We start from the raw sequence: 11,841 nt of genomic DNA, 5'->3' as shown, positions 1-11,841 counted from the left end.
TTTAGTTCAGATTTGAATTTGATCTTGTTTTGTTCGAAACTTGAGTTCCGTAGCTCCGTTTTAGTTGATTCTTTTTGCAAATCATAGATAATCACATGTACCTTCTGTTAAGATCTAATCTACATAATTATGGTACTGTTAAAGTTTGTTTTCTGTTTAGATTAGTTATTTGCTTGTTTTTGAGTTTTCTGGATCTTTTCTTTGATTTCTCATTGTATCCTTTGTTTGAGTGCTTTTGCATGCTATTGTTTGTTTACGATATATTTTCTAGAGTGTGAAGCTTGTTTCTACGAATCCCTAGAGTTTTTTGATAGTCAGCAAGGCAAGTTACACTTTGATCATACTTATCAATACCCAGTTTTTACTATGCATTAGTTTTGCCCCACAAAGATTTGCATGAGTAGGATTGGGAACATGTGGTTTGGTTGTAGTTCATGAGGTAGGAACCTATTACCTTTGATCACCCCGGGAATATACGTTATGGTCTTATATTTCTTAGCCATGCTCATAGACGGGGATTGGTTTGTGAGATTCATGCAAGTTGTGAGAGTTAATAATTTTGGACAACAATAAGGTGGCAAATTAATACACATTTGGGTGGATTGTTTGGGGCACCTGGAGAAACCAGTGCTTGCTCATGGGAATCCCGGAGTACCCGTGTGATTACCCTCGGTCCGCCACCCAGGCTCAAAGGGGTCATATGATATTTCATGCCTAGAAACTTCTGTGTGCAGCCACAAGCCATTATGGGCTCTGGCATAGTTGAGTAAGTTGTGTGACCTCTTTCAGTGGTGGACTAGCAGATGTAGGGGAAAGTAGGTGTACCGGTCTACCCAAAGTAAAGAGTTAATGCTTTAGAAAGACTATTTATCGATCTTCTGATCATGGATGCGGTTGAGTCTTGTGGGAAAAAGTGCGCAAACCTCTGCAGAGTGTACAAACAAATCATGGTTAGCCGTGTCTCCGGTTATGGACAAATTTGAGTATCTGGAAGTGAATATTTTGTTGATCTCATCACTATTTAATTAAAGTACTGGATTTATTGATTATACTTGGATAATTTTGGGATTGATTTGGAGGAACCTTCTCAATAATAGCATAAACTTGGTAGTAAATAAAATTTATTCCTTTGATTTAGGAAAAAATTAGCTTTATGCAAAATTATACTTAGAGCCTCCACAGGCCAAATATGCATGTAGATATAGTTTATTTCATTCATTTGCTCTATAGTGTGACTCTGCAAGCGTATTCCATGTGCTGACCTACACGGCTGCAATGTCTCATGTTGTAGAGTTTACCGACAAAGAATAAGGTGCGCTAGGTCATTGTCATGCGCTCAGTTATGTCATGGAGTTGATGGACTCATTTATCTTCGAAGCTTCCGCAGTTACTTTATTTAGATGGCCTTCAGCCATATTATTTTTGTAATAAATACTCTTTATGAGGACCTCGATGTAATAAGTGTACGATTGAACTCTATTATAATTCCTCGAGTACTTTGTGTGTCAGCATACCGATCCAGGGATGATACTTAAGCACAAAGTCTTCGATCCATTGGGGTCGGGTCGCCACAAGATGGGTTCAGAGCACACGCTGACTGTAGGACGCGATTGCTAGGAAAAGCCACAGGATACTCTTCTCTCCTCATTTGTAATCCTCCTCTATTTCTACTCTATAGATGTCGGACCCCAGGAACAAGTTCACTCAGCCTGATGACGACACCCCTTTCGGATGCCACTTGAAGGAAGTCACGAAGTACCTGAACATCGGACTACGAAGCTTCACCGAAACCTTCACTACAACTTTACCAGAAGAGGAGCGTTGGAGGATCAAAGTTCGTGTACCTGGAAGGACATTTACACCAACTACCGAGCCCATTGAGTTTACCTTGGATGCACCAACTTGGAGCTTAGGAAAGAGCATGGCAGCCCACATCACCTTTGGACGCATTTGTGAGGCGTACCACAAGGATCTTGAAGACACTGTCTACCAGATATGTGGTCGCCGGGACGAGCAATGGGAGATGATTCGCACCAGGAAGGATGGATCTACTGCAGTGTACATTCAGGAGCAGATTCATCGATACGAGAACCAGAGTGCGCTATCATGAAGAAGACGAAGAAGGTGATGACTAGGAATATCGAGCTAGAAGAGGAACTCAAGTCAACCCGCGATGGATATAAAGAGGAAATTGTTGTGCTACTGGAGAAGAATGAAGACCTGAAGAAGAGGCTAGGAATACCCGAGGTGAAACAAGAACGTGAAGTGCATATTCATGAAGACGATTACATCATACTAGATGACACAGACACGGACAGTGATGATGATGAAGACAGTGATGATGATGCTAGAGATCATGATTATGAGCCCATGGAGTCTTTCACCGATCAAAACTTCTAGACGACCACCATATTACTATTAGTATTCTTCCAAGTAGTTAGAATCGTTCGTGAGATTTGTAATAGTAGTTTAGATCATTTGTGTGAATCTTGTTTGATGTTGAGTGGTGTGAATTGAATGTATTTGCCTCATATGCATACGGGTAGTGAAATCTCTCATAGACCTTATTCTATTATGTTTTCTCACCCCTCTAACCCATCAAATGCCTCCGAGACGTGACCCCGGTTTCACTTTCCCGCCGGAGCTCACCCAGTTGATCCAGCAGCAGAGTGCCTTGATGCAGATGATGATCCAGAACCAAGGCAACAACAACAACGACGACCCACCGCCACCCCCCCCAGTTGACAACCTAGCATGTTTCCTAAGGTTGAATCCGTCGGTGTTCTCTAGTAGCACCGAGCCGATTGTTGCAGATGATTGACTCTGCAAGATTGGGAGGGAGCTGACCAATGCTGGATGCACGGATGCGGAGAGAGTGCGCTTTGCCGCAAATCAGCTTGATGGACCCGCAGCATCTTGGTGGGAGAATTTCACCACCACTTACCCCATTACTACAGTTACATGGGATTACTTTCAGAAGGCCTTCCGCACCGCACATGTCTCAGCTGGAGCCATGAGTTTGAAGAAGCGTGAGGTCCGCAACTTACGACAGGGGAGTCATACAGTGGGGCAGTATGTGGATGAGTTCAGCAAGCTAGCACGCTGTGCCCCAGATGATGTGGCCACAGATGCCATGAAGCAGGAGAAATTTCTTGAGGGACTCAATGATGAGCTGAGTATGCAGTTGATGGTGGAAACCTTCAACAACTACGAGGATCTGGTAGACAGGGCCCTCATGATTGAAGGTAAGCAATAGTAGATAGATAACAGCAAGAGGAAGTATGGACAGGGGAAGTATAATTCTGGAGCTCAGCAGAAGCCTCGCTATTCCCCGTACTCGGGTGGACACACTCATCATAACCATGGGGGCCATTCGCACAATGGAGGAAGTTCACACAACCATAGTGGCCCTAAGAATGGGAATGGGAATGGAGGAAGCAACACTCAGAGTCGTTCCAACCCCGCGACACCCGCCAAGAAGGATCTGAGTCGCATTACCTGTTTCAAGTGCGAGAAGACCGGACACTACGCCACTGAATGTCCTGGGGCGAAGAATGGAAATGGCAATGGAAGCTCTGGAAAGAAGCCCAACCCTTTCGCCAGAGGTCAGGTGAATCACATCAGTGTGGAGGAAATTGAGGAGCAGCCCGACACAGTTGTCGGTAAGTTTTTGATAAATGCATTTACAGCCCTTGTTCTTTTTGACACTGGTGCATCTCATTCATTCATATCAAGGGGATTTGTGGACAAGTTTAAGTTGCCAATAGTAGTCCTTAAGTCACCTATGTTAGTGAGTTCCCCAGGAGTAGAGTATATGGCTAGTCGGGGATGTTATCAATTGCCCTTAACCATAGGTAGACACGTTTTCCCCATCGACCTCATTATTCTGGAATCACAAGGATTGGATGTGATCCTAGGCATAGATTGGTTATCCAAGATCGAGGGAAACATCGATTGTGCCAGTAAATCAATTCTTCTTACCACCCCAGAGGGATAACAGATCAAGTATGTGTCTAGGCATGCGCCGAGGAGGACTCAGGTAAATTCCCTTTCGGGAGTTGTTTAGGAGGAAGTACCAGTTGTGAAGGATTATCCCGATGTATTTCCAGAGGAATTACTAGGCATGCCACCAGACCGAGACATAGAGTTTCTGATTGAGTGATTTCTAGGCACCGGACCAATATCAAAGAGACCGTATCGGATGCCCACCAATGATCTAGAGGAAATTAAGAAGCAGATCAAGGAGTTATTGGAGAAAGGTTATATTTGACCAAGCTCGTCACCTTGGGGAGCCCCAGTACTTCTAGTTGAGAAGAAGGATGGATCATTGAGGATGGTTGTTGATTACCGTGTATTGAATGAGCTTACAATTAAGAACAAATACCCTCTGCCGATGATCAATGATTTGCTTGACCAGCTGCAGGGAGCTAAAGTTTTCTCCAAGATCGATCTTCGACCAGGTTATCACCAGCTGAAGATCCGAGAGAAGGATATACCTAAGACAACTTTTACCATGAGGTATGGGCTATATGAGTATACGGTTATGTCATTTGGTTTGACTAATGCGCCTATCTATTTTATGAGTATGATGAACAAGGTGTTCATGGAGTTCTTGGACAAGTTTGTCGTGGTGTTCATTGATGATATATTGGTCTACTCGGAGAATGAAGAAGAGCATAATGAACATTTGCGCTTGGTTCTCGAGAAGCTCGAGGAACATCAGTTGTATGCCAAGTTCAGCAAATGTGAGTTTTGGTTGAAGGGAGTTGGATTTCTCGGACATGTTATATCAGGAGAAGGAATAGTAGGAGACCCTACCAAGGTTGCATCCTTCACTGAGTGGTTGGCACCCACCTCAATTGCAGAGATCCGAAGTTTCCTTGGACTCGTAGGTTATTATCGGAGATTTATCGAGAATTTCTCCAAGATCGCAAAGCCCACGACAAAGTTATTGAACAAAGATACCAAGTTTAAATGGACCGAGGATAGTGAGGCCAGTTTTTAGGAGTTGAAGAAATGTTTGGTTATAGCCCCAGTGCTGATTCTCCCGAATATACGCAAAGATTTCCAGGTATATTGGGACGCTTCTCGTCAGGGACTTGGAGGCGTTCTTATGCAAGAAGGAAGAGTTGTTTCATATGCCTCACGTCAGCATTGACCTCATGAGTTGAATTATGCCACGCATGATTTGGAGTTAGCAGCCATAGTGCATGCGCTCAAGACCTGGAGGCACTTTCTTATTGGAAACTGTTGCGATGTTTACACGGATCATAAGAGTTTGAAATACATCTTCACGCAGAAGGAGTTGAACCTCATGCAGAGGAGATGGTTGGAGCTCATAAAGGATTATGACATGAGATTTCATTATCACCCATGGAAGGCCAATGTCGTAGCAGATGCGTTGAGACGCAAGAGTTATGTTAATACCCTCATAACCGGAGGATTACCCCAGGAGTTAGCCGATGACCTCCGAGAACTTTGTTTGGAGATAGTTTCAAGAGGTTATGTTGCGGCACTAGAAATTCAGTCCACTTTGCTGGTAAAGATCCGAGAAGCCCAGAAGACGGACAAAGAGATTGCAGAGATAAAGGAAAGGATGAGTAAGGGAAAGGCTAAAGGTTTTCGTGAGGATGATCATGAAACTTTATGGTTTGAAGATCGTATCTACGTGCCCAATGACCCCGAGATCAGGAAGTTAATTCTTCAGGAGGCTCATGATTCACCTTACTCGATTCACCCAGGCAACACCAAGATGTATCTAGACTTGAAGGAGAGTTTCTGGTGGACAGGAATGAAGGATATTGTAGAGTATGTAGCAGTATGATACGTATGTCAGAGAGTTAAGGCAGAGCATCAGAAACCAACAGGGTTACTTCAGCCTTTGCCGATACTCGAATGGAAGTGGGATAAACTTGGCATGGATTTCATCACTGGATTACCCAGGACTCGTTCAGGCTATGACTCTATCTGGGTTGTAGTTGATCGCTTGACCAAGGTAGCCCATTTCATCCCTGTGAAAACAACTTATACGAGTGCTAAGTTGGCAAAGATATACATGACCAGGATCGTATGTCTGCATGGACTTCCGAGGACCATCGTATCAGATAGAGGAACACAGTTTACTTCAAAGTTTTGGAATCAGTTGCACAAAACTTTGGGTACCAGGCTAGAGTTCAGTACAGCCTTTCATCCACAGATAGATGGACAGACCGAGAGGGTCAATCAGATTTTGGAGGACATGTTGAGAGCTTGTGCGCTCGATTATGGATCTAGTTGGGATGATAACTTACCCTATGCAGAGTTCTCATATAACAACAGTTATCAAGCCAGTTTGAAGATGGCCCCTTCCGAAGCTTTGTACGGAAGGAGGTGCAGGACACAATTGTCGTGGTATGAAGTTGGAGATCGACAATTGTTTGGACTAGATTAAATCAGGGATTCTGAGGAGAAGGTCAAGTTGATTCGCGATAGACTCAAGATAGCCCCATCCAGGCAGAAGAGCTATGTTGATACTAAACGCAAGGAGGTAACCTATGAAGTCGGAGACAGAGCATATCTTCGTGTATCCCCACTTCGAGGAGTTAAGAAATTTGGAGTCAAAGGAAAGTTAGCACCATGATTTGTGGGACCATACAAAGTTTTGGAACGTATGGGAGAAGTTGCTTACAAGTCGGAATTACCCGAAGGTTTGTCAGTTCATGATGTGTTTCACGTTTTCTAGTTGAAGAAGTGCCATGAAGAGATGGCCTATATTCCTCTAAGAGATACAGTGCCACTGGAAGCGATTCAGTTGGAGATTGATCTGACATATGAGGAGAAACCTGTTAAGATTCTCGAGTTTGCTAGCCGAGTTACTCGCAGCAGAGTCACCAAGTTTTGCAAAGTTCAGTGGAGTCACCATACCAAGGAGGAAGCCACTTAGGAGCGCGAAGAAGACCTCCGCAAGGACCACCCACACATTTTTACTGACCAACCAGAATCTCAAGGGCGAGATTCATCTTAAGGGGGTACGTTTGTAACATCCCAATTTTCAATTTGGATGTTATTCATAGGTCATTCATATGCATTCATGATTTATGCATTTTGTTGCATTTTGTTTCAGTTGCATTTTGATCCAAGAGACCTTAAGCAACTCAAGGATCAATTTGAGAGAGTTGGAGGTTTCACAAAAAGTCCATTTTTGATTTATCGAAATTTGTTCAATTGGATCAAATTATATTTCCAAATTCTTTTCCAATTACTATTATATAATTAAAACAGAAGTCAATTAAGACACCACGTTCTTCCACATAAGTTAAAATAATACCCATCGTTGATTAGTAATATTTACAGCTAAGATTTAAAGATATTACGTTACATCCAAAAGTTATATATGTGTGTCCAAAAGTTATATATGTTGTGTCGTGTGTCCAAAAGTTATATATGTTGTACTGACACGTACAAAATGCATGATTAAAAAGTTGGAAGTATATAAACTACAACTCTTTTTTTCTTCTAAATATTGCCGGACATACATGTGCACATCTCAAAGTCCAGCACATACACGGGCTGGAAACGTTGCATGTCCTAATAGGAAAGGACGGGGGGATAAGCTCAGCCACGTACAGTACGTGCTAAAAGCAATTAAAAAAGCTATTGGGATAAAACTTGGAAGAGTTTGGAATGGATGCAAGTAGGAGACGTATCTCACATGATGAAAATTCCAAAACAGGAACGAATACATACAAACCCATCTCATGTGATGAAAATTTTAAAAAAGAAAAAATAGTACAAGGTTACGATCAAATTTCCACACGTCTCAGCCACCTCAACCCGTCTAAACAAGTACAGTCGGCCGCACAATCACACACCAAGCAATTAGAAGTCGACAATCACCATGACTTGAACAGATTGAAGTCATCGGAGCTACCAGAAAAATCCATGCCCAGCTGCTTCACTTGACGTCCGACAAATTTACGCCAAAGCATGCTTGACGCCTGATGAAGCCACGCCCAATTGCTCCAATCAACGTTGGAAGAAGTCACGCCAAAGCACTTCTGGCCTGAATCATCAGATTTTGGTGATTGTTATTTAGCAAACTTACTTTTTCTGGCTAGAATCTTCATAAATCCTATATTACTTGACATATTGTTTCCTTTTAATTCTGAGGATATAACACTATGGCATACAAGAAGTTGAGCGACAACTTACAAGCGGACATAATTAGGACATTCAAGTGAACACAATGAGTGTGGGATTCAGTCAATCCTACGACCAATGAGCTTATTAGCCTAGATATGATCCTAATGGATGAGCAGGTCTGTTTTTTATATATTTAATTGAAAAAAAAATCAAGTTAAGAAATAGTTACTAACCATATCTGATTGTTTTGGCAGGGTGAAACAGTCCATGCTACTATCTGGAAGAATCTAATAGACATGTTTAGATCAAAGATCAATGAGAAATCTATTTATGCATTCAGCAATGTTAAGGTTGTGGAATCTACAAAATATAGGCCAATGAGCAATGAAATTAAAATATATTTTTTCATACAATACACAGGTAAAAGTTAAAAGGATCTTCGAAAGTTTTTTCGGATTATTGTCGCGAGTTTGCTACCATGGGTACACTACAAGGACAGAAAAAGATACACAATGCTTAGGTATGTTGATAGTTGTAATTACGACTTCCAGATAGTTAATATTTATAATTGATAAATAATGTCCAAATAAACAAATGTTATTGAACTACTAACACAAATGAAGCGTGTGGAGAGAACAATAACTTGCTTAATACATCTACATCTCACTTGCTGAACTCACTGGATGCGAAATCAGAAGAAGCACCAAAGATTGTTCAACAATTATGGGAAAAACTTATATTTTGATTCAAGCTCAATGATATAATCTCACCTTTGACACACAAAACTATGCAGTAAAAATACATTTGTGCCTGATAATAGGCTTGAGATGCTCTACTTGAACGATAAAGCCGAGGAGGTAGAGTTGCATTAACATTTTTTTTTCAAAAATATGAAGTACCATCTTTAGAATTCCTTAACTAATTCATCTTACATATGTTTCACAGGAATTGATGGATGATACCATGTTAATTAATGAAGAAGCACATGCCAGATAAAAAGGTGATTGATTTTTTAACTATACACACTTCAGATTTTAGAGATGTGTCTAATTTTTAAAATTTATATGTATGTAGTCACAGAATAATAAAGTTTCACCTAGCAGGCTTTCATGCAAACTGGTGCGTGTAAAAGAGAAACTACATTGACAGTAATGGGAGTACATTAAACAAAGATGGGCGTCAAGACAAAATATCAGCAACAACAGCACGTGAGCCCCACGGAGACTGGGATCTGTTGTGATATCAGATGACTCAGAGGATGAATGCACTGAGACGAATTTGCCAGAACAATAGGAAAAAGGTGTCCGCGGGAACAATAGACGTGTTATATAAGAACATACTACAAGACCAGAGTTGAGACATTAGGATTAACTTCACAATTTGAAGAAACTATACATTGGCAAATCTATATGACGCCACCACAATAGACAGGAACATACCTTGGTTTAGTAACTTAATAGCAGAACCGGATAGCAAATCAACGACCTCTACTGTTGCATACCGCTAGCTTTGCCCGGCGCCGCCATTCTGACCAAAGACAAGGTTCCCATATTTAGACTTAGCAGCAAAGCAAACCACTATCTAATCACATTAATTGCTAGGTCACTAAAAACAATCTGGCAAGCAGAAGATTATTTCTTGGTTACTTGATGAGGTGACCAGAAGTTACTTGAGAAAATTCAACATGTGAGCTTCTTCTGAACAAACCTATACCCAAATTAACATCTAAGGTGACATATTAACACACACAGAAGGTAATCTAATTACCAAAGTACAGCAGAATAATCCATCCAACTAATGTTGGAAAAAGGTTTATTAAAACCTCAAATAGGATGAAAATACATGGATACAACTACAAGACTATCAAAAGCAGTTCATATTATAAATTTTAGAAATACATTCATACATGCACTTCTTTCAGTTCATTGTTCTTGGTAACCATCTATCTCATAAGGCCTTTGCAGTTTGAGGAAATAATGAAGAAAAAATCCCACTAACACATACTCCCTCCGTTCCAAAATAGATGACTCAACTTTATAACTTTTAGTATGAACAACCTTTCGGTTCATAAAGCCTTTTTTTCAGAAAAAGGCATCATGAATAAATCATTTCTTGCTAACATCAAACTAAAAAGAGATAATCTTCATTACAAAGGATGCACATCATCAATTGGCACTTGCATTTGGTAGTAGTCTAATAGCACCAACAATGAGGAGGCCAGCATGTCATGGAGGACAATAGCAGCAAGGCCAGCCTCTGTCCCGTACCTCAGGTTCCAGAACCAACAATCACCATCAGTCTGTGATTCAGTGATTTCCCTCACAGGCTCCTCCATGGGGCCAAGATACAACACCTCAGCCATGGCCATCTGGCCGTCGACCATGAAGAGGTTGAGCAGTGCAGCTTTCATGTTTTCCCCGCTCCTCCCCATGGCCGCTCCGCCGGAATCGACGAGGTCGTCGAGCATCCACATCTCTCAGAATGAACAAACGCGTCCACGCACTCCACGCACATGGCCAGTAAATCGACGAGGAGAGATTGGAAGAAATGAATCGAGAAGCGGGATGGCTGGGGAATTACTTCGGTGATGGCTAGCGGCGACATCTTTGTCCGCTGGCTATTAATCGGAGAAGATGACGCATGTGGATGGATAAGGATGCTGGTGGGGAACTAGGGGTAGACTGAGATGATAAAAGGATTTTTTTTATTATTATTGTTTTAGAAAATGAGGGAGTTCACCGTAGATGGACCGCAGGGCAGGGCCGTAGGGGCACTCAGATTTGGGCAGCAGCCTCAGTTTCCCCTTTCAAAGACGATGAAGAAAAGAAAGTGAATGTGTTTTCCCCTCATAGAAGACAGAGACGTACACATTCTTCTACAAAAACAAGGACGTACACATGGTGGGATGGGAAGCAGGTGGACCAATTGGTTAGCCTGGATTGAGAAAGGTAAACAAGATATTGTATGTGCAAAAAAATATTTAAAAAAGGAAAAAGAAAAAATGGACACAAAAACTAAAATAACAGATAAGTATAATTTAAGAAAAAGAACCGCATATATGAAGCTAAAAGATTTAAACATGGAGGTTTCCAACGGACAATAATTTATAACATCTGTGCAACGTTACGGAAAGAAAATCATCATGACTGAAAAAAATGGAAGTCATTTATCCAAAATATAAAATAAATCAAAATCTAACTTATGCTACCGACACTCTTCACATCTTGCTATTTCTCCATCAATCTCCTTAACATGTGTATCATTTTCCACAAATCCAACACGTGTCATTCACTATCAGCCTATGGCTAGATGGTTAGGTGGACAGTGGTATCCCCAACCACAAGGGTTCTAATTATGATGCTCGTATTTATCCTGGATTTATTTTCAGATTTTCGGTGGCACACGTTCAGTCAGAGGAGACATTTCCGTCGAGTACGAGGCGCGTGACTTTGTAAAACCTCAAGATGATATGGCGGCTTAGTCTCTCGGAAGTGCTCATAGGGATAAAGTGTGCGTGTGTGCGTTCATAGGAGTGAGTGTATGCGCGTATATATGAGCGCTTGCATATGTACTGTGTTAAAGAAAATATAGATGACCCGCTGCTAATGACCTAAGACCCAGCCGAACAAATTTGTTACTCTTAGGAGGCACCAAGAATGTTTTTCTAACATAGTACAACTGAAGTTGCTCACATAGACGAGCATACACTCATCACTATGA

General features: G+C 41.5%; 1 long non-coding RNA gene across 2 annotated transcripts; it reads right to left on the bottom strand.

The window, feature by feature from the left end:
* Nucleotides 1-7,667: 7,667 nt before the first annotated feature.
* LOC123111554 (uncharacterized) lies at nt 7,668-9,552 on the bottom strand. 2 transcript variants are annotated; one of them, XR_006454543.1, is made up of 3 exons: nt 8,355-9,552; nt 8,191-8,247; nt 7,668-8,041 (listed from the first exon to the last, which is right to left on the bottom strand). It is a non-coding gene; the product is annotated as an uncharacterized lncRNA (long non-coding RNA). The 2 variants fall into 2 exon arrangements; XR_006454542.1 differs by lacking the exon at nt 8,191-8,247.
* Nucleotides 9,553-11,841: the final 2,289 nt, after the last annotated feature.

This window comes from Triticum aestivum, chromosome 5B, assembly GCF_018294505.1.
Source record: "Triticum aestivum cultivar Chinese Spring chromosome 5B, IWGSC CS RefSeq v2.1, whole genome shotgun sequence".
Classification (NCBI taxonomy): domain Eukaryota; kingdom Viridiplantae; phylum Streptophyta; class Magnoliopsida; order Poales; family Poaceae; genus Triticum; species Triticum aestivum.
This window is presented reverse-complemented; position numbering and strand designations above follow the sequence as displayed.